The following is a 23195-nucleotide window of genomic DNA, read 5'->3' on the forward strand; positions in this document are numbered from 1 at the left end:
ATTTGTTGTAATAGATTTTCATGTGTTTAAAGGCTCGGGGAAGTTATATACATAATCTCATTTGACCTATTACAAAGGTATAAGACAAAGAAGGGTCTTGATAATTGCTATTGGTGTATAAGGAATGTGACTTCAATACCATCAACAGAGCTCTGTTGCCCACAGGTGTCCATAACCTTGACAGAGTTGTTTGTTTCACCCATGGAACCGTGATCCTTTGTGTATGCTTAGGAAGTGTTGTGCAATGTCAAAATGGAGGTCATTATGCTGGCTTGGTAACCAGTTAAATGATAATGCCATTCACAAGAAGGAGTGAAAGGTGGGCAGGTCGGCTCATGATGAGACCTCCTGTTCCAAGAATTCTTTATTTTTTCTAATGTGCCTCTTGGATCATATCCCTGGTGTGGTGGCCATAGTGGGAATGCCACTTCACTTTCTTCCTTATGATCATGGTAGGCTGGCTCTTGATGAGACCCCCTATCCTTCATTTGACAACCCATATTAGCAAATCATATAAACATTTTTCTCTTTTTTCTCTTTTATAAAGTACTTTCCTATTTATACACAAAGGGTGGTTTGGCACTCCTTAAGAGTAGGAATGGTGGAAGAAGTCTTAACATCTCAATAGAAAAATATACCCTTTGTTCTTATTCCTTAATAATGATCAAAGAATATTATGGGAATTTAAAAAGAACTACCATGATAAAGATAACCAATCATATCAGTATTAGTAGAATAATGATAGCAAAGTGATGAATAATTGTGTCCTTTCCTCTTTCCTCCTATCAATTCAAAGCAATTTCTTGAAAAAAAAAAATAGTGATTTTATCTAATTTGCTGATTTCGGTATGTTCTAGTTTTGTATCCATTGCATAAGTGTATAGCTGTACTCCAAAAGACTCAAAAATGTTGTATATTGAAAGGAACAACAACTGTTTTTTAATTGGAACAGCAAGGAAAACAAGCATAAGTAAAAGGAATACGAAAATGTTGTTGTTTCAAAAAGAAACAGTAGAAAAACGCAAGTGTTGTTCCTTTGGAAAAGGAACAATAGAAAATACAAGTGTTGTTTCTTCGGAAAAAAGGAACAGCAAAAACCAAAAGTGCTTTTCCTTTGGAAAAGGAACAGCAAAAATGAGAGTGCTGCTCCTTCGGAGAAAGGAATAGCAGAAAAACAAAAGTGATGTTCCTTTAGAAAAGGAACAGCAAAACGACAGTGGAAAAGGAACAACCAAAACAAAAGTGCTGCTCCTTCGAAAAAAGGAACAACAAAAACCAAAAGTGTTGTTCCTTTGGAAAAAGGAATAGCAGAAAAACAAAAGTGTTGTTCCTTCGGAAAAGGAATAGCAAAACGAAAGTGTTGTTCCTTCGGAAAAGGAACAATAGAAAAACAAAAGTGCACACAAGTGTTGTTCCTTCAGAAAAGGAATAGCAAAAACGACAGTGCTGTTCCTTCGAAAAAAGGAACAACAGAAAAATGCAAGTGTTGTTCCTTTGGAAAAAGGAACAGCAAAACGATGAAGATGTTGTTCCTTCTGAAAGGAACAGCAAAAATGATGGAACTGCTGATCCTTTGAAAAGGAACAGCAAAATGCAGAGGTGTTGTTCCTTGAAAAAGGAACAGCAAGGCGGTGAGAATGTTGTTTCTTCCTAAAAGGAACAGCAAAGTGCAAATACAAAAAATATGTACAGAGAATAATTTATGCTAACAAAACAAAGGAATTATGTACAGAATGTAAGAACAGTTGAATCACTTAATGAACTAGAGGTGAGGAAGATTTCTCTTCCTCCTCCAAAATTTGCATGTCGAAGTCTTCGCAGAGTTGCTGGTAGAAGGATTCCCGAGTAAGTGGTTTGCGATATAGTCGAACTCGGTGGCCATTTGCCTTGAAGGTATGTCCAAATCCGTCAATGGTGATTAGAGTAAGGGTGCCATTGTCATGTACCTTCTGGATTTCATATGGCCCCAGCCAATGAGTCTGAAGCTTCCCGGGAAAATCTTGAAACCTGGAATCATATAGGAGCACCCAATCTCTTTCCCGGAAGACTTTCTTTTTAATGAGAGAATCATGCCATTTAGCTCACTGTTGTTGGATCAATGCAGTGTGTTGAAGGGCCGAGAGCCTGATTTCATCTAGCGCATTGATCTGCTATAATCTATTAATCTGTGCCTCGTTTAGATCTAAACCGACTTCTTGTGCTGTTCGCAGTGTTTGAATCTCGAATTCTATCGGAAATATGGGTTCCTTTCCAAATACCAGTTGATGTGGTGAATAGCCGGTAGTGCTTCTCCATGTTTTTCTGTAATCCCACAAGGCTTCTGGTAATCTTGCAACCCAATCACGTCTATGTGATGCAATGGTTTTTGTTAGGATTGCTTCTATTATTTTATTGCTTCTTTCTACTTGTCCATTTGCCTATGGGTGGTATGGAGTAGTAATTTTATGCTGGATATGATAGTTTTTTAGTGTTGTAGCAATCTTGTTACCAACAAACTGTGGTCCACCATCTGTAATTATATCTCTTGGAATCCCATATCACACAAATATATGGAACAGGAACTGTATAATGGAATCCTCTGTAGCTCTCGGCAATGCCTCTGCTTCAACCCATTTGGTGACATATTCTGTTGCTACCAAAATATATGTTTTCTGGTTCGATGATGGGTTAATTGGACCAACAAAATCGAGGGCCCATCGCTCGAATGGTTCAATAACTAGCTGTGGATTCAGGGGCATTTCATCGGACTGTCCAGGGCGTCCTGCTCTTTGGCAGCTGTCACAAGCTTGAACAAATTTCTTTGCATCTTTGAAGATCGTGGGCCAATAATACCCTGTTTGCAGCACCTTGTGACCAGTTCTTCGATCAGCAAAATGTCCGCCACATGGTCCGTCGTGACAAGCTTTCAAAATGTCAAAAATTTCATCTTCATGGATGCATCTCCTGATGTGCATGTCTGCCCCTGTATGGAACAGGTAGCCCCCAATCTAAGAAAATCGAGTACTTCGTTGGACAATCTATTTTCGTTCATTGGGGGTCAGATGTTTCAGTAATTTGCCTACTGCTAAATAATTTGCAACATCAGCATACCAGGGTGTTTTAACAATGACAGCAAACAAATGCTCATCTAGAAATTGATCTTCAACTACTGTTGCATCCACTGGTTTTGGCATTCGCGAGAGAAAGTCAGCTACAGGATTTTCTTTTCCAGGTTAGTCCTTGATTGTGATATCGAATTCCTGTAATAAAATCAGCCATCTGGTTACTCCACCATTTGTGATTGGTTTATTTGCTAAGTATTTTATGGCAGAGTGATCTGTATACAAGATAACAGGATATCCAGTAATGTAATGCCTGAATTTATTGACAGCATGTATTACAGCTAAAAATTCCTTTTCAGTAACAGTATAGTTCAATTCAGCAGGAGATAAATTCTTGCTAATATAATAAATTGCATATGGTTTTTTATCTTCATCCTGCCAAGGACTGCTCCAATAGCCGTATCTAAAGCATCTGATGAAATTTGAAATGGTAGGTCCCAATTTGGACCTCTAAGGACTGGGGCTGTTGACACAAGCTTTTTCAGATCCTGGAAAGCATGGTCGCATTTTTCTGTCCAAAGAAAGTCAACATTACCTGTCAGTGCATATAGAGGTGCAGCAATATGAGAAAAATGTTCTATAAATCTTCTATAATAACCAGAAAATCCAAGAAAACTGCATACCTTTGTCTGAGTGGTAGGAGTGGGAATTAGCAAGATTATTTGGATTTTGGCCGAGTCTACCTGTATTCCAACTGCTGAGATATAATGGCCTAAAATAAGTCTTTTCGTCATCATCATATAGCATTTTTCATGGCTCAAACAAAGCCTGGTGGCAATGCAGCACTGCAACACTTTTTCCAATGTGTCCAATGCTGGGTCAAAATCATATCCGTATGGTGTAAAATCATCCATGTAAACTTTGAGCCCTTCATTTATTAAATCTGAAAAGATGTTGAGGATAGCCCTTTGAAATGTGGCAGGGGCATTGCATAGGCAAAAAGGTAGACCTCTGTAGGCAAATGTTCCCCAAGGACAAGTAAAAGTGGTTTTGTCTTGGTCTTCAAGGGAAATCTGAATCTGATTGTATCCACTGAAGCCATCTAAGAAAGAAAAGAATTTCTTTCTTGCCAAAGTGTCTAATACTTGGTCGATGAATGGAAGGGGAAAGTGGTCTTTTTGTGTTGATTTATTTAGCTCTCTATAATCTACACAAATCCTCCACTTTTCATTCTTCTTTGGCACCACAACAAGTGGAGAGACCCATTTACTATCAAAGATAGGGTAGATAAAGTTCACATCTAAAAGTTTTTGAAGTTCAACTTTTACAATGTCTTGTAGGTGAGGGTTAAGTCTCCTTTGTGCTTGGTGAACGGGTCTTGCATCCTTCTCTATGTAAATGTGGTGTGTACATAACTGGGGATCAATTCCTTTCATGTCAGGGTAGTACCGTGAAAATGCTTCTTTGTATTTCCTTAGGAGTTGGATCAGCTTCTCTTCTTGTTCGGGGGTTAGGTTGGCATTAATGTTTAAAGTCTTTCCTGGCTCAATTTCTACAGTTTTACTATTTGAGACAGAGGTAGTAGGTATTGTTTGATCGTGAGTATCTTTGAGAGGATCTTCTTCTAATTCATTATCAAATGCTACTTCTATCATGTGACAATGTATGTGGGATCTAGATTCAGTTTGGCTAATAAAATTGTTAATGGCATCATCTTCTGTTTGGTCTTTGAAATTGAGGTCCTCTTCTATGGTTAATGGAGATCTAATATTTTCAGTGAGGTATGATACAGGATGTTTATTAGTTTTTATTATTGTGACACTTGGCTAGGCTGGAGGATATAAAGCTAGATTCTAGATATTAGCCCCCCTAGTTATGGTCATACTGCCTTGTCGGCAGCTAATATAAGCATCAGCAGTTGCAAGCCAAGGTCTGCCTAAAATCAATGGATGTCCATCAAGTCGGTTTTTGGGGTTTATTATCAGAAAATCGGCAGGATACTCCCAGGAATCAACGGATATCATGACATCATGCAGTGTGCCCTCTGGCCTAACCACGGATCGGTCAGCTAGTTCTAATAAAGTGGAAGTCGGTTCTACTGATGTAATGCCTAGTTTTTGACAAGTGGTGGTTGTTAAGATATTGATTGCAGCTCCTAGATCAACTAAGGCATTTGAGAAGGTTTTTCCATTGATTTGTACGGTTACTATTGGATTTCCTGGGTCTTCATATTTAACAGGTGTTTCTTTTCCTGATAATAGATCGGATAAGGTACCAACTACTTGGACTTTTGGGTTATTTGTTATTTTCCTCCTTGGTTTTTTTATACATAGCTCTTTGATGGTCTTTGCATATATTGGGATGTCTTGGATGGCTTGGAGGAGTGGGATTTTTATGTACAAATTTTTTAGTTCTCCCAGAATGTCAAAATCAGGATGTTGTATAGGTCGAGGTATAATTAATCGTTCTGGGAATGGGGAGAAGATGTGGTTGCTTGATCATGAATTTGTTGTCTGGTCACATCCTCTTCTTGTGGCAGTTGTTCTATAGGTAACTAATTTTCAACTTGAGCGGTTTTATCTCCCTCTGTTTCAATGATGCGCCCAGATCTTAATTGAAGGTCATTACACTCCCTTAGATCAGTTCCTATCTTTGGTGTTTCAATTATTTGAATAGATTGGACCGCTCAGTTATTTGGATTAGGGTTGGGTTGGGCTAGGAGTTGCGGTCTTAAATTAGACTGGGGGTTTTGTTGTAATGCTGGCAGTGTAGGTTGAGGGAGTGGAATGGTTGCTACTGGCTGATTTATTGGTCTTGGCCAATTTGTCTGCCAGGCTTGACTCTGTGAAGTAGGAGGGGACCATTGTGCTAGATATACATTGTTTTGCCAATATGGTGGAGTATAGGGAAAATTTGGCCGACTGGATTGACTTGTTTGGTTTGTCCATGGTGATGATGAAGGAAATGGTTGCTGTGACAAATTCGAGAAGGGAGGTTGGTTTTGCCACATTGTATTATATTGTTGAGCATGATATTGTGGAGGCTAAAAAGAAGAAGCTAGGTCTAAGAACATACCTGATTGTCAGGGCTGCCATTGATGGCGTTGATTGAGTAGGTACATCAATTCTGGCTCTTCTTCTACCTCCTTGTATATTGCTTTCAATCCAGGAAGTGAGGGATAGGTCTCTCTAGAGTGGTCTTTTGTACAAATGGCGCAAACTTGGACTGCATCTAATGGACACTCCTTGTGGTTGTGTTTCTTTCTGCATTTGGGACAGAACATTGCCAAATTTTTTTCTGCCTCTGCTTGCTTTTGTTTGGCCTGCATAATATCAAGTTGTGTTGTCAGTGTCCCCAATATGTCAGTTTTAAAATTTTCTAATAAATTTCCAATTTCTGCGCGAGTTACTCCCTCTGCATAGATCTTGTTGTCCCTTGGAAACCTGTCATGTTCTGCTGGTTTTAGTCTTGTGCTGCCTCTGGAGCTCCTGATACATAGATTAATAATGTCAGCAAAATTTTCCTGATAAATATCTCATTTTCCCATAATATTTAGTGTTTCAATCCATTGTTCCTTCATTCCCCTAATTAATGTTGTTTTTAATACATTATCAGGTAAGGGTAATGATGCATAAGGAAATCTTTGAAGATTATACTAGAAACGTTCAACATACTCTTCTAATGTTTCATTCGGTCTAGCTACCATCTAAAATATTTCATCTTTTAATTCTCTAGACCTGCAATAATCCTGATATTTTTTTAGATAAGCACCTTTCATTTGCTCCCAATTGTTTATAACACCACCTCCCAACCCCATAAACCATCTTAAAGCAGCCCCTTTTAATGTAGAGGGGAACAATTTCAGTTTTTGCGGTTCGATGGTATAGTCATATCCTCTGCACAGCACATCAAATTCAAATAAGAATGCATCCAGATCTTCTGATATAAGGCCATGGAACGTAGGGATATGCTGGAGAGGAATTGCTTTCATAGGTGCATTAGCTGCAGTATCCACAATGGGGTATTGCAGTGTAGAGGTTTGGGTGTTTGGCTGGTTCTGGGCCATTTGGTCAAATATATGCCAATAACCTTCTGGGATATCTAGGAGGGTATTCCTAGGCTGTCGAGGGGGAATGGCTCTAACAGAAATGCCCTTAACAGCACTTCCTTTATCTTGGATGATGAGAGTGCCTAATGTCTTGGGGGATTTTGGTTCTTGAGTTTCTTCAACTTTGTTATAAATGATTTTTGCAGCACTTCCCTTATCTGGGCTACCTAATGGCTGAATTATCCCAAGAGGAGATCTTGGTTCTTCAGTTTCCCCGGTTTCTCATCTCCCTTCATAGAGGTTGCTAAGGTTCCCTTCTTGCAATGATTTTGGGCTAGAATTCTCAATTTCTTGAAAATCTTGCTCTTCGGTTTGACTATGCACCTCAGCAAAGGCTACAGATGGTGATCCTGTGGCCTGAAAGGAACTAGTAGGTTGTCTAGTAGTAGCTTTTCTAGGTCCTACTGAAGGCTGAGATTCTGCTTTCTTAAGGATTTCGTCTATAGAGGTTGATCGGCCAAGGGTCACTAGCCCCTTAGCTTTGTCAAGCTTGGGCAGAGGTTTAGGATTCTTTTCAGGCTTTTTCTGCTTAGTCATGCACACAAATCAACTACTAATTTCTACCCAAAGAAAACAACAACAAATATGCAGAAAAGCGAGCAGGAAAGCGAGCAGGGGAGCATGGCTATTACATGCTTCGTACGTAGGTTCTTACCTTCCGTTTTTAAAACCCAATTCTCTCCTAGCAGGTTCTTACATCACTCTGAAAAAGAAACAAATGGCTACACTCTTCCTCGGCAACGGTGCAAAAATGTCAAGCAGTAAAAGGGGTATTTTTCACCTCTATTTACCCTACATTAACTTATCAATCCAGGGATGATTTGTTATCTCAAAGAGTGTACTCAGTTTGAGGTGGTCATTTCTCAGAGTAATGCTAGTAGTATAGTGCTCTAAATACAAGAGTAAACGATTGCTTGAAACAAGATCTACTTACAACAAAGCACCTTAAAACTAAAATCATGCACTTAGAAAACTATAGCAATTTATCAGTCAAGGGTACAGTAACGGTAACTCATCCCTCTGTAAACTGATGTAATTAAAGATAATCAAGGAAAAGATCATCAATCTGGGAACTAGACAACAAATGTCAATGCTCACTACAGTCTCAGATCGTTCTGCACACCAAAGCAATGATAATACAAATAACAGGAAATGGAACAGCAACTAGTCTTATAAACAAGATTGAACAGCAAAACCTTAGTCTATGGAAATAAATGCAGCAATTGTATCCTACAGGAATCAGATAAAAATATTTACTCTAAAGATAAATCGGACAGCAAACGGAAATAGAACAGCAGCTAATCAGAAATGAAATATAGAATAGCAACTAGAGTCAAATATAAATGTACAATGAACCAAGATAAATATCACACACAACACGCTAAATATTAGAAGAAACAATAATATGACTTTGATACAACAAGTACCAATCCCAGTTATAAAGAATAACGATTGTAAGTCGTAATGGAACAACAACGCCAATTGAAAAACAATCGCGATTAAGTGTAAACTGTAGATGAATACAGTAATACCAACTTATGAATGTTACAGCATGGTTACTCTTTAATTGAACAGCAATAATATTCTGTAAGGAACAACAATGTTATATCAATGGTTAAAGGAACAACAATGCGTTACAAAGTCAGAATGAACAACACAACGTTCTTGTCACAGAGAACAACATTACTCAGTTGAGCATAAACAAAATATAACAAAATTGTGATGTGAAATAGCAACACATCAAATTACCGAACAGAGCTAATAATGAAAACCACACACAAATTAGAAATAATGGTACAAGAGCAAGTGTTCCACTAGGGCCAGGCCCTTAGCCTCCAGGGACACACCGCTTGAGATTACTCCATAATCAAAGATGGAACGGCAACCAGACTTGTATTAAAACATCAAAACAGAGTTACAGTGATCGATCTTCAACGACAGTCGATGATCAAAGTTTCAAATACAAAGGAGAATTACATAAAAATAACAACAAGTCGTCTCTCGTGCTAGCAGTGCTGCCCATTCTTATAACAGCCGAGTGGAGATATCAATGATGCAAAAATCGTTAAGATAGCGATTCCTCGGGATCGAAGGATCCTGAGGGATTCGCCAGACTGTTAATTCCCAGTTATCCACTTGTTCTCTTGCACCGATTTGATATCTCCTTTTCCCTCTCTTGGCTGATACGCTCCAATTTGGATCGTCTTGTTTGCATGTGTTTCCCTGCTAAAGGGAGAGCAGTTAACTTTGTCTTGTCTTTTCCTTTGGGACGACAATCTTCCGTTTTCTCCTTTTTCTGCATAATAAAGGCAATTATTAGTTGTTTTGCATTGCATACAAATCCCATAGATTTTGTCATAATTTCTTATTATCTACCTAGTTCATGATGCAAACAGGTTATGAGCTCTAAAAAAAAGATGACAAAATAAACGATAAAAACATACCTTCTTCAGTACTCCACACCCAGTAGACGCATCACTGCTCGTAGTGCTCAGGAGCATGAGTATTTCAAAGATCTAGATTTTGTACCCTGACCCGTATATTGGCTGCGGGGATAAAAAGATTATTGGCTTGTTGTAGCGTAGCCTGCATCATCTCACTAGTGAGTTTCTCTTTGTAGACTGGTAAAATAGATGGAAACCTATATAAGTAACATGATCAAGTATACCATGTTTAAAAAAAAAAAATTGCCACTTTTGCTAAGGATTTGCACCATTGGTGTAGCTGGATTGTGGTGGTTCTAGTTCTTCAAGACTATTGAACAAAAATTTATTTGGAAATTAAGTTGTTTACGATTGTCAAATATGACTGATCATTTGAAATTCTTTGCCATCTGTTGTTAGTAAACATCAATGTAACAAAGAATAGATCCAAGCAAAAACAAGAGAGCACTTACTTTTTAAATCATTCCATCTGCCCACATCACTTCAATATCCCCATTTTTGAGACCTATAATATTCTCAATCGAGGATAAATCTGATTCTTTGGTATCCATACCTACTTTAGCCTTACACCTTCTTGAAGACCCTTGCTGGAAAATTTTCTCTGTAATTTTGGTCTCATTTACACATTTTGGCTTCAGTTCAATTTCTTTATCATCACCAGACTGATCCTCAAAGGCCAGACCAGCCTTAGCTTTTTGTCTTTTTCTCAAAGATCTCTATTCTGAAGATAGCTCTATTCTAATACAATACTCAGGTTTTGGCTCCATTTCACAATCTTTCTCAATGTTTGAATCATTTTCTGTTTTCATACAATTCTCAAGTGATGAGATGTTTTGACACACCTTATCATCAACTGATGATTCAACAACACCAGACACTTCTAGTAGCTCTGCAATAGATGCCAATTGAATAACAATGTCCCCAATACAATAATTGTAATCTGGGTGCTCAATTAGCTCAATTGTAATCGCAACGCTAAGTTTTTATCTAAATTCAGTGACTGCAAAAAAATAGAATGGGTGTGGATGGTTTCTAAGGTTGAAAAGGAGATGTCAATATGGTGTAATAGATGGTTATCATCAAGGGGGGTAAGTTAGTTCTGGTGAAATCCCTACTTGAAGCCATCCCTATGTACTGAGTGTTTTTTTCCTTTATTCCCAAACGGGTCCTGGAACACATAAGAAGACTTAGTTTCAGATTCCTATGGGCTGGGGACAAACAAAAAAAATAATATTCCTCGGGTCTCATGGAAAAAAATTGTTGTTCCTAAAGAACTGTGAGCATGGGACATTTAAAATCTCCATTGCTTGGAAAGAGCCCTAGCTGCTAAATATGTCTAGAGAATTATAGAAAGGAAGGGCTTATTGAGAAAGGTGGTGAGTTGAAAGTAAATTTAGCCTCTGTCTACTGAGGATTGTATAAGATCTCCAAATAAATCCTACAATAAATCTTCAATGATTTGGAAGGCAGTGGTGTTGGCCTTTCCGCTGATTGGAAGACAGTTGGTTTGAACTTTGGAAGGTTGGGGGTGGCAACAACACAAGGCAGGGGGATGATCCTTGGCTGGTTATAACCCATAATCCTTCTTTATATTCTCCCTTTGACATAAAATGTGTGCTCCCATAGCCCAAACATGATAAGGCACTGATCTTGCTTTTCATCCACCACCTCAAAACATAGAATCCATTTTTTTCCCTTTTTTGTTTTCGTTTCCATGCAATAACAGTACTTATTTTTCCACACAGGAAATGCTTGATGTGCCATTGTTATACATTTTTGGAGCTTTCATTCCAGCAACAATGATTGCAGTGCTTTATTATTTTGATCACAGCGTTGCATCCCAACTTGCCCAACAAAAGGAATTCAACTTAAGAAAACCTTCTTCATACCATTATGACTTACTTCTCTTAGGATTTTTGGTATGAAAATTACCTCAGTATATATATATTATTTAGAACTATGTTGTAATTTTTGTCAGAGTTCATGTTTAGGTTCAACTGTCACTGGCTACCCTATTCTGGAAGAGCTCTTGCTCTCCTGAAGACATCTTGATCTAACTCTTCATTCTTTGTTTTCACCTCCATAAAAAATCTCTAGTGGATTCATAAATTTTCCTTTTATTGTGGCAGACTATTTTATGTGGTCTTGTTGGCATACCTCCTTCAAATGGTGTTATTCCTCAATCTCCCATGCACACGAAAAGCTTAGCTACCCTCAAACATCAGGTACCAATATATTGGAATTATCAATTGCAACTTCTCAGGGCAAAGACACAATTCAGACATTTTATAGATGAGTAACTTACAAGTACTTTTGTTACAGTTGGTGCTTAGCAAGTTAGTGACAACAGTCCAGAAAAGTATGTAGAAAAATTCAACCTTAGGGCAATTATACGGAAACATGCAAGAAGCCTATGAGCAAATGCAAACCCCACTGGTTTATCAGCCTCCACCTGCCTTGGTAATGGTCTTATTTTTGAGTTTGGATGTTTCATTTTATCTAATTTTCCTCTTCCTTTATTTATTTGTCTTATCATGTCCCAACCATTTGTGCAGGCACTTAAGGAATTGAAAGAGACCACAATTCAGTTGGCCACAAGTACTAGGAATATGGATGCCCCAGTTGATGAATCAATTTTTAATGTTAACAAGGACATGGATGACCTGCTTCCTATTGAGGTGAAAGAACAGTGATTGAGTAATTTGTTGCAATCTCTGATGGTGGTTGGTTGCCTTGCAGCAATGCCCATCATTAGAAAGATCCCATCTTCTGTGCTTTGGGGTTACTTTGCCTTCATGGCCATGGAGAGTTTGCCAGGAAATCAATTTTGGGAAAGGATATTGTTTCTTTTTCACTGCTCCAAGTTGTAGATACAAGTATGAACTTTATTCAAACTATAATGTGATTGAATATAATGCTTGTAATATAGTTTTCAAAGTTGATCAATGTTGAACTGATGGTTATAGAGTACTTCAGGAGTATCATGCTACATTTCTTGAAACGGTTCCTTTCAAGACAATTGCCACTTTCACCATTTTCCAGACATGTTATTTGTTGGCATGTTTTGGTATCACATGGGTGCCTATAGATGGTGTTCTCTTCCCACTACTGATCATGTTGTAACTTGTTAGTCCCAGCGAGGCAATATATCCTTCCCAAGTTTTTCAAAGGAGCACATCTTCAAGAATTGGACGCAGCAGAGTATGAAGAAGCCCTTGGAATGCCATGCAATATAACAGTGAGTGCAAGACACATATCAAACAAATTTTAAAAATATTACTCAATTCTATTTCATAAGCCCTGTAGCATGAACTGTAACATATATTGATTGCAGGAAGCTGGAATTCAGGGGTTCGGACTAGGAAGCATGGGGACAGGTGCAAATGATGACGAATTTTGGATGAGATGATTACACGAAATCATGGTGAGGTCAAACACACATATAGTCCACGGATAGCTAGCTCGAGTGATTGCACACCAATTCATGGATCCGAGTCTACATTAAGTCCCCAAATTGCATAAGCTAAACAAATATATAGCCCCTGTATAAGTGAGATTAGACAAACACATAGCCCTCAAAGAGGGGAAAATCATTCGGGCATTCCCCTAGTTAGTCAAGGAAAAAAATATGAGTCCAAGTGCATCTGGTTTGAGGCCACATAAACCAACTTCCAATTAGGTGTTTGGAGTCTAAATCCTCAGCTAGTAATCTTTCCCTTCAGTGAGCATATCTTATGTTGAATAGTACATATTTTGTTGGCTTATCATTATTTAATCATTGTGCCATAAATAACTCAGTTGTATTTGGTGTGTCTTCACAAAGAACTTCTGTCCATCTCATAGGATAGGGTAGACCATATAGTGCGTGTAAAAAAATGTAATGGAAGTCGAGCTTGAAGTATTTCTATTTTCTTGTAGCATGAAATCTATTATGTCAGTCTTGTGGTTCTGTAGACCCTGGGCATGCCAAATAAGCATGGTGGTATTAAAGGGTCGTATGAGTGGCTTGAGCTTCATAGAAAGTCATCCTTCTTCTACCAGTTGGATCTTAACCACAAAGTTTGCAGCCTTTAATGTTTCATTGAAATAAAAAATGTGGAAATTAAACTTGACACATGAAAGGGAAATGGTAAGGCTTACAATATTAGAACTTCTGTAAATGTTTAGCCATTACCTTTAAATACTAACTAAGGGCAATGTCAAATGATCAAGGATATGTTGAGATGGAAATATCTATTTTTCATGACAGTAAAACATTTAGATAATGGAAATAAAGAATATGTGCATTCAAGTTAAATCAGATTTATCTTGAATGGTTGGGAAGATTTGTTATTATCTTTAATAATTTAAGTCTTGTAAAGCAAATTCAGATTCCACATTTTATTTTAACATATTTAATTTTCTTTGCAATCATAAAAAATTACAAATTTTATTCAAAATATGTGTAGTTACTATTTCAATGTTATATATCCATGCTTTCAATGAAGTTCCTCCATGATTTATCTCTGGTCTGTGTGGTCGATGGCAACAAACTTGAAGAAAAACAAGGAATATGAAGCCATATACAAGGAATATGAAGCCTGTGTGTTACGTTAATTTATGAGCAGTTTTATGCTCTATAGTATAATCTGTGAGAAAATTGGCTACAATATTCAACAGACAAGACATTATGAGTTTATCAATTCGTGCTATTATATGCTATGGATTTTCTAACCGATATCTTGAAAATGCAGTCTGCACTTGCCATCTATGCCTGAGTTCTGCAGCGGTTTGTTACTTTCAAGCCATGCCTAATGTCATATTGTTTGTTGCAACTTTAATGTAGAGAGCTAACCAAGAAGGCGTTGGGTCACTCATAGAGGATGCTTAGGCATGATTCCAAGCTTTTGAAAATAATTGTGATTTCCATCACTAGTCATAGCACTTGATAGAAAGTTGGGATATTCATGACTGTGAATTTATGTTTGTATGTTTACATACTTTCTTATGAAATAACTAATGCTCAGTAGCAGTAGACATTGGACAAGTATATTTGTATACTTCTGTTTTAAACTGAAACAAATCCAGGGCTAAAAGGAATGGATTGGTTGCACCAGTCATCCTTCTATAACTTTCCAACATAGGCTGGAGTAAACAAATTGTAATTTGGGTAATTTTTCTAACTGCAAACAGGAACATACTTGTGTATTGGCAGGGTGGTTACAAGGTCCCTAGAAGTGATGAATTTGAATTTTTCTTGGTTTTATATATAGTATTAGTTCTTTTCTCATGCTTTCTGTGGATGACACGGGTGAATTTTATCCTACACCCACTAGGTTATCGATATGTAATTTCGGTAATTTTGATTTCAAAAGATATTTTAAAGAAAGGAAATGATTTCATTTGTGTATTCAATAAACACAATATTCTAATGGAATTCTACATTTGTGGTTTACCTATACAGATTCCATGGAGAAGTATTAGTGGTGTGACATCAATTGTCCTCAAGCAGAGGCTTTAGTTTTACTCTTTTCTGGAAGCAAATACTTTCTTCCAACATTTTTGAGTTCCATGAAAAATTTGAAAGTCCTAATAGTATTCAATTATGGGTTCAATAGAGACATAGTATTCAATTATGGGTTAAAGAGATCCACACTGACTGATCTATCAGCCTTATCTTCACTTAGTTTAAGACTATTCACTTGGAGAGGCTGCATGTGCCCCCACTTCAAGAGCATAGTAAAGTCATGTAGAACTTAGAGAAGCTATCTTTAAGCTTTTAGTGAAGATTGGAAAAATGTCTGGGTTCAATAACACTCAGTCGAGCATTAAGCTTCCAATAATGCTAGATCTTAACCTGGCGCACTTTTATGATTTGGAGGAGATGCCCCCTCATATTTGTGACACATCTTCAGTTGTGAATTGGACTATTAATAACTGTCATTTCCTTAGAAAGTTACCTGATGACTTGGGGAACCTCAACTCTTTAAGAATGTTAAGGAAGGAAAGAAGGTACATTATGCATAAGTTCTCGTATGCTTTTCAAGTTTTTCTTGGATATCTACAACGTTTCAGGTAGGAAAGTACATTCTGTTAATGAAAATTTGTCTTGATAGAAAGGCCCAATTTCAAATTCTAATGCTTTCAAAAAACACTGTATAACTGTAATGTTTCTAAAAGGAAATCATTTTTTTTCAATTTAAGTATCATGATCCCATATTCCAACTTATTTTTCAGTAACCCATTAGGCTTTGTAGCTTTGAATAAATCCATGTCTTTTGATAAGATCCTCTTCCAAATTAGAACGCAGTTTCCTTTTGGCAATAACCATATACAATGTCTTGATTTTGTTATTGAGAAAATAGAGGTTGTGAAACAAACCTGTGCCATACAAGGACTTGATTCATTGATTATGTATCAATTATGGCTCTTGATGTAACAATGTCTTGATTTTGTTGCTTGAAAATAGAGGTTATGCTTTACTATTTCACAGAATTTCTTACAATATTTCCATAAGTATTCATTTGTAATCTCAGTCATTGAGGGATGACAATAATGACAAAGGTAATATTCCATGGTTTGAAGTTCCCCTCTTACTAAATATTTAAATATATCACCAAAATTTAACTGTTAGTTAAAGGAATTGTATTTTATTTGTAAACAGTTCAGTGCTTGACTTATAGATTTTGATTTTTTCCCTTTTTTATTTTTTTCTCAGATTTGGTATGAGATATCTTCCAAGATTTGGGTTCCCTAGTTTCCCCACTAGAGCTACAAGGTTCAGATGCTATCATTAAATATTCTCGGAACGTTACAAATTTTCCAGTAAGTGTGCTTTGAAACATTGTTGTTGCTTTTCCATGGTGTTAATGCAAATAAGCACTGCAACTAGTGCCATTATTTAGATTAAGTGCCAAAATCTAGGTGGTCTTGTAATGACGGAGTGATTGTTTTCTAGCTACTAAGGCCATATGCATTTTTATCTCTTATGTTGTCCTGAGATATTCAAATTCAGAATAAGAATTGAGGTCTCGTTTCCACTGTAGATTGCAGTCAATTTCTTGAACATAATTTATAGTAGATTATATTTTACTAATCAACTGTGGATGTGATCCCTTGCAGGAAAGGAAATTCAAAGTGACTTTGATTTCACATTGATTTGTCAAAACATCCACACAGGAAAGGAGATTCAAAGTGACACTGATTTCACACTGATTTGTCAAAAAGGAGGCAAGAGAAAAGGAAACTTTGTATTCAACAATGCTCTTAATTTCATATGTACATGCACAGACATATTAGTAGAAAATATTGAAGGCTTGCCTAAGTAATATTTTCCATTCCACTACATTCTTTACAGCTTGTAAATAAATAACTCGAAACAATTCATTACACTACTTGTTATTCTTTATTAATTAGTCGTTCAGATTTTGATATTGAACTGGCTAAGATTTTTCTTCCTTCTATGAAATTGTGTGTTCTATAATGTTTCTTTTCCATTCACTATGTATAGCATATAAAGTGTGTCTAATGGAGTAGGAAGATTGGAAATTCTTGTGATCCTTGAACTATGTTACAAGGCAGAAACCCAATGGGGCAGGGTAGGTGCATCCCCACAAAGGGGTCACAAATACCAAAGTTGGTATTGGCTAGTGCCTTGAGCTAGAAAATTTCCTTTACCCTTGTATTAACAGTGAATTTGGAGAGGATTCTAATATTATCTTTATAAGATTTATATCAGTTAAGATTGATGAATAAAATTCATGAGACATGAGCTAGGATGTCCTTGCAAGGTGGTTGTTGATTATTGGAAGCTATAATGGCCATTATGTCATGCCAGGTGGTCGCACTCCCTTGATCATGAGCATGATTGTGATCAAGATGGAAGACTTCATAATCTAGTTTGATTGTTTAGCAGTGATAGTTAGTGGGCTCATTCACAAAAGCTTCTATTTCACTAATCCTTTCTATAGAGTTGTCAGATTCAATTTCCAAAGGTTTTAATTACACTATAGAGTTGAGTTCTGAGAGAGTTGTGATTCACAATGTTAAGTATAGCAGCGATGACACTTGAATGAAGACAAGCATAGTAGAGGTATTAGACTCTGCTATAAGCTTACCTGCATATTATAAGGGACTTGGTTGGCTTTTTTATAATTTTATAAACAAGTTCCATGTCGTGGAAATGTGAAAAAAAAACAATGATATTGCCACCATGTGGCTCTTGTCATATATGGTTTTATAATTTTTCAAAAAATTCTCTAAGAGTTCACAATGCTAAGATTCACTAGGACTTTACAAAGTTTTATTATTTAGTGAAAGACTCACCAAGATCTTACAAGATTTTATAATTGACTAAAATATTCACCATGCCTGGTGAGAGATTCGCCAAAAAATTATATATACATATTATATTATTGATAAAATCGCCTTCCATCTTTCCTATATACCATGGAGATTCGCCCATTTTTTATACATATAAATTTAGGGGGGGTTCTTAAAATTTTCCCTGGATGTTGGTGAGTCCAAGCATCATTCTGAATCATTCAAGCTTTTCTCTTCCAAGCACTTTCGTGAAGATGTCTGCAATTTTCTCATTAGTGGAACAATGACGAAGATGGATTGTCTTAGCCTTAACATGATGTCGAATCAGATGATATTTAGTATTGATGTGCTTCTTTCAATCATGGAACTTTGGGTTCTTGGCCAACATTATTGCAGAGGTATTGTCAATCATGAGTGGAGTTGATTGTACTTGTTTTACCTGGAAATCTTCAAGAATTTTCCTGAGCCACACAATTTCTTTTGGTGCCTCAGCTGCTGCCACATATTCTACTTCTGTTGTGGAATCTGCTGGAACTGATTGTTTGCATGATCTCCATGAGACAGCTCCTGATCCAAGACTCATAGCATATCCTAAAGTAGATACTGCAGTTTCTTTGTCTCCATCGTGTAGGTTTTAACCTGTACAGAAATTACCTGCATACAAATTCTAAAACACAGAAAATAAACAATGCGAGAGCATAACACATAAAACACATATACACGGAGATTTTCCCTTGGATCCCAAAACCGGGACTACCAGCTTGATTTTTCATTATGTTCCTTTCAATGTTATAATACATATTTATACATGCTGAAGCATCCAATACCATGGACTGAAAACCATCGCATCCAATACCATGGACGAAAAACCATTGCATCCAAAAAAAATGTGCGAAAATCATGCACAAAACCATAGGTGGGTCCACCCAACCTAACATAGGGTCCAAAACCAAAATTTTTCAGTGTGCTGCCCTGGACCCCATAAAGTGGGGTTATGGGTACACCTCAAACCCCCTGTGACCCCCAGCCCTGCTACACAATCACCGCAATGAAGGGGGGCTCCACCCCCCCTCTAACCCCCCGGTTAACTACGTGGGCTAGTTGTGGAAAGAATATAACACAACCCAACATTCTCCCACTTGTTGTTTTCTTTCCACATGGGGCCACAAGAGAGCTTAGTCATTTTTCCAGCCCTAAAATGCCCATTGTCTCTCTACAACAAGAGAACTTCTTAGAGCTCACAGATTTTGTCAATGCATTTGCAGTATTCCTCAAAGTGTCCACCTTTACTAGCAACACATTTTTGTCTTCTATCATATCCCTCACAAAGTGATACTCAACATCAATGTGCTTTGTCTTTGAATGATATGCGGGGTTCTTTGCCAAGAAAATTGCGCTTTGGATGTCACAGTCTATCCTTATAGCTCCCTATACTAACCCCATACTTGAACACAATCTCTGCAACCAAACTGCTTCCTTGCTTGCATGAGTGGTTGCCATGTATTCTACCTCTGTAGTTGATAGTGCCACTACAGATTGTTTCTTACTCATCCACTAACTGCACCTCCAAATAGGTTAAACACATACCCACTTGTAGATCTTCTCTGATCCAGATCTCTAGCCCAGCCTGCATCAACAAAGCCACGAATATCCAACATTCTATCCAATCCTGATCTTCCTTGGTAACACAAACCATAATCACTAGTGCCATGCAAATATCTGAAAACCTGCTTCATTGTTGTCCAGTGCTCCTTGCCTGGTTTTGACATAAACCTGCTCAATACTCCCACTGCATGTGCAATGTCTAGTCTAGTACAGACCATTGCATACATGAAGCTACCGACTACACTTTCATATGGAACACGGGACATGTCCTCTTCCTCTTCTTGTGTCTTGGGACACTGTTCAGTAGATAACCTCACACCTACAGGAATAGGAACCTTCACCGGTTTACTATCCTGCATATTAAACCCCTGCAATATTTTCTCGACATACTTCCTCTAGTTTAACCAGAGCTTCCTCTTTGCCCGATCTCTTTTAATTTCCATGCCCAAAATACAGTTTACAGCACCAAGATATTTCATGTTGAATTTGGAGGAAAATTGGGTCTTCAAATCCTAGATAATTTCTTTGTCATTTCCAACTAGCAACATATCATCCACATACAGGACCAGATAAATAACATGGTCACCAAATAATTTAAAATACACACAGTGATCTGCTTTGCTTCTGGTGAAGCCAAGTCCCCATATAAATGTATCAAATTTCTGATACCACATCCTTGGTGACTATTTTAACCCATACAAATACTTCTTTAACTTGTATACCAGTTCTTTCTTACCTTCACCGCAAAGCCTTCAGGTTGCTTCATATATATTTCATCTTCCAGATCCCCATGAAGAAATGTTGTCTTCACATCCATATGTTCTACCTCCAAATGAAAAGCAGAAGCAACAGATAAAAGTAATCTAATAAAAGTTACCTTGGCAACAGGAGAAAAAAATCACCAAAATCAATTCCCAGCGCCTGGGAATAAAATTTCGCTACCAATCGAGATTTGTATTTCTCCACCTTTCCTTCTGCATTTGTCTTCTTCTTGAACACCCATTTGTTGTCAATGGGTTTCCTTCCAGCCGGCAACTCCACCAGATCCCAAGCCTCATTTTTGTGCAAAGATGCCATTTCATCAACCATGGCCTCTTTTCATATTTTTCCATCCTCTGAATCTACTACTTCCTTCACAGCTCTGGGATCATCATCAGTAATAGATAAAGCAAAATTTGAACAGAAAGCAGATGGACTATACCTTTCCGACTGCCTTCTTTCTCGAATTGATCTTCTCACACCCGGAGTTTGTGGCTCTTCATCTTCTAATTCCTCCTCTGTTGTAGAGTTTGATTCTTCCTCCTTAAGCTCAAACTCTATCTTCTCAGGTTCCTTTGGTTGGACTTCATGTTTAATAACATACTGTACCTCTCTAAACACCACATCTTGGCTGTATACAACCTTCGGTGTGACTGGGTTCCATAGCTTATAACCCTTTAAACCATCCTTATACCCAATAAAGATGCAATTTTCAGATTTACTATCCAACTTGGTTCATTTCTCCTTTGGAACATGTACATATGCATCACATCCAAATACCCTCAGATGTGAAAGAAAGGGTTTCTTGCGAGTCCATACCTCTTATGGAGTCTTATCCTCCAACATTGATGAAGGTGACATGTTGACCAGGTAACATGCAGTATCCACCGCCTCTACCCAGAATTCCTGTCCTAACCCAGCACCACTGAGCATGCTTCTTGCCCTTTCCATCAACTTCTTATTCATTCTTTTTGCAACTCGATTTTGTTGAGGTGTATATGGAGCAGTCTTCTGTCATGCTATACCACACTTCTTACAAAATTCTTCAAACTCCTTGCTGCAAAACTCTCCACCATTATCTGTCCTCAATACCTTTATCTTCTTCTCTATTTGATTTTCCACGAGAGCCTTAAATTCTTTAAACCTGTCAAAGGCTTCAGATTTCTTCTTAAGGAAATATATCCATGTATTCCTTGAGAAGTCATCTATAAATGATACATAGTACACAGACTTACCCAGTGATGGAACCTTCACAAGTCCAAACACATCACTATGCACAAGTTATAATATCTATTTCGCCCTCTTACTACCAGAGGGGAAACTCACCCGATTCTGCTTCCCATATACACAATTTTCATAGAAATTAAAATCCAGAGAGCTATTACTCATACCTTCTACCATACCTTTACCATGAAGTATTCAAAGGCCCTTCTCTCCAATATGTCCAAGCCTTTGATGCCACAACATGGTCTTCTCTCCAGAGGCCACTAGATTTTCTGCTCCACTTTCAGGAACCACAGAACTATTGCACCCATCAATAACAGTGCTACCTTGAAACTTGTACAGAGTTCCAATTCTAACTCTGCATCAATACCAGTGCTCCCCGAACCATTTTGCAGGTATCCTTCTTGAACACTGTTTTTACACCTACATCATCCATCTTTCTTACTGAAATCAGATTTTTGGCCAATGCAGGAATATGCAGAACAACCGGAACTGTTCTAACCCTTCCACCTTGTAACTTCAACTTTACTTTTCTGCGACCAATGATTCTAGCCTTCCTATCTTCCCCTAAGAAGACATCACTGCCATCGTATTTCTCATACTCGTAGAACCACTCTCTATGGGTAGTGAAGTTAAAGGATACACCTGAGTCAATCAACCATGCCTCATGATCTACATGTGTACTTGAAGAAGCCAAGTACACATCCCCACCTTCATCTGAGGTGGTTTTCGCCTTTGCAAAAGGAGCATCATCAGATCCCTTTCCTTTATCAGGAGCTTTAAATTTACAGTCCCTTTTGTAGTGCCCTTCCTTTCCGCATTTCCAGCACACCACCTTTACAGGTTTTCCTAGAGATTTAGATCTCCCTCTAGATTTAGATCTCTCACTTGATGACTTATTTTTGTTTCTGTTCTGGGACCATCCTCGTACAGACAAGGAATCACCATTCTGGCTCTCCATATTTTTCTGCCTCATCACCTCCGTCAGCAAGGCTAAGACTATTTCATCAAACTGCAAGGCAGTTGCATTGCTACCTATTGCAATAACCAAACTATCCCATGAATCTGGTAGAGAACACAACAAACCGATGCACTTATCTTCATCTAAAATTGTAATATCAACAGATGCTAATTGACTTACCACAATATTAAATGCGTTCAGATGCTCTGTCACTGAGTCTCCATCTTTCATCCTCAAGTTATATAGCTTTTTCCGCAGGAACAGTTTATTCACCAGAGACTTAGATTGGTACAAATTCCCTAACTTGTCCCACAAAGCCTTCGTCATAGCTTCACCTGGTACATTCAGCAATACTAAATTTGAGACACACAATCATATTTTTCTCTTTGCCTTCCGATCCAACTTCTTCCATTCTTCACTGGACACTCCCGTTGGTTTAGTACCCGGATCTACCGCGATCCACTGATCTTTATCCACCAACAGATCCTCCATCTTGAGTTTCCACAACTCAAAACTATGACCATTAAATTTCTCGATCTCTATCTTTCCACTGCTCACTATCTTCTTTCACCAGCAGAATTGATCTCGTAGATCTCCCACTGAACAGGGTCTACCATAGGCCTGAGCAAAACCCCTCAACAACAAAGACATCCCCTTGAAGCCAAAACAACTCTGATACCAAATGTAGGTTTTAACCCTATACAGAAATTACCAGCATACGAATTCTAAAACATAAAAAATAAACAATGCGA

The 23195-nt window shown here is 37.8% G+C and overlaps 1 pseudogene; it reads left to right on the plus strand.

Annotated features, from left to right (window-relative positions):
- Window positions 1–11341: 11341 nt before the first annotated feature.
- On the plus strand, window positions 11342–13115 carry LOC149194661 (putative boron transporter 2; annotated as a pseudogene).
- The last annotated feature ends 10080 nt before the right edge of the window (window positions 13116–23195 follow it).

This window comes from Pinus tabuliformis, chromosome 2_2 (assembly GCF_031772625.1).
Source record: "Pinus tabuliformis cultivar Carrire ecotype Pingquan chromosome 2_2, CPIR1, whole genome shotgun sequence".
Lineage (NCBI taxonomy): Eukaryota > Viridiplantae > Streptophyta > Pinopsida > Pinales > Pinaceae > Pinus > Pinus tabuliformis.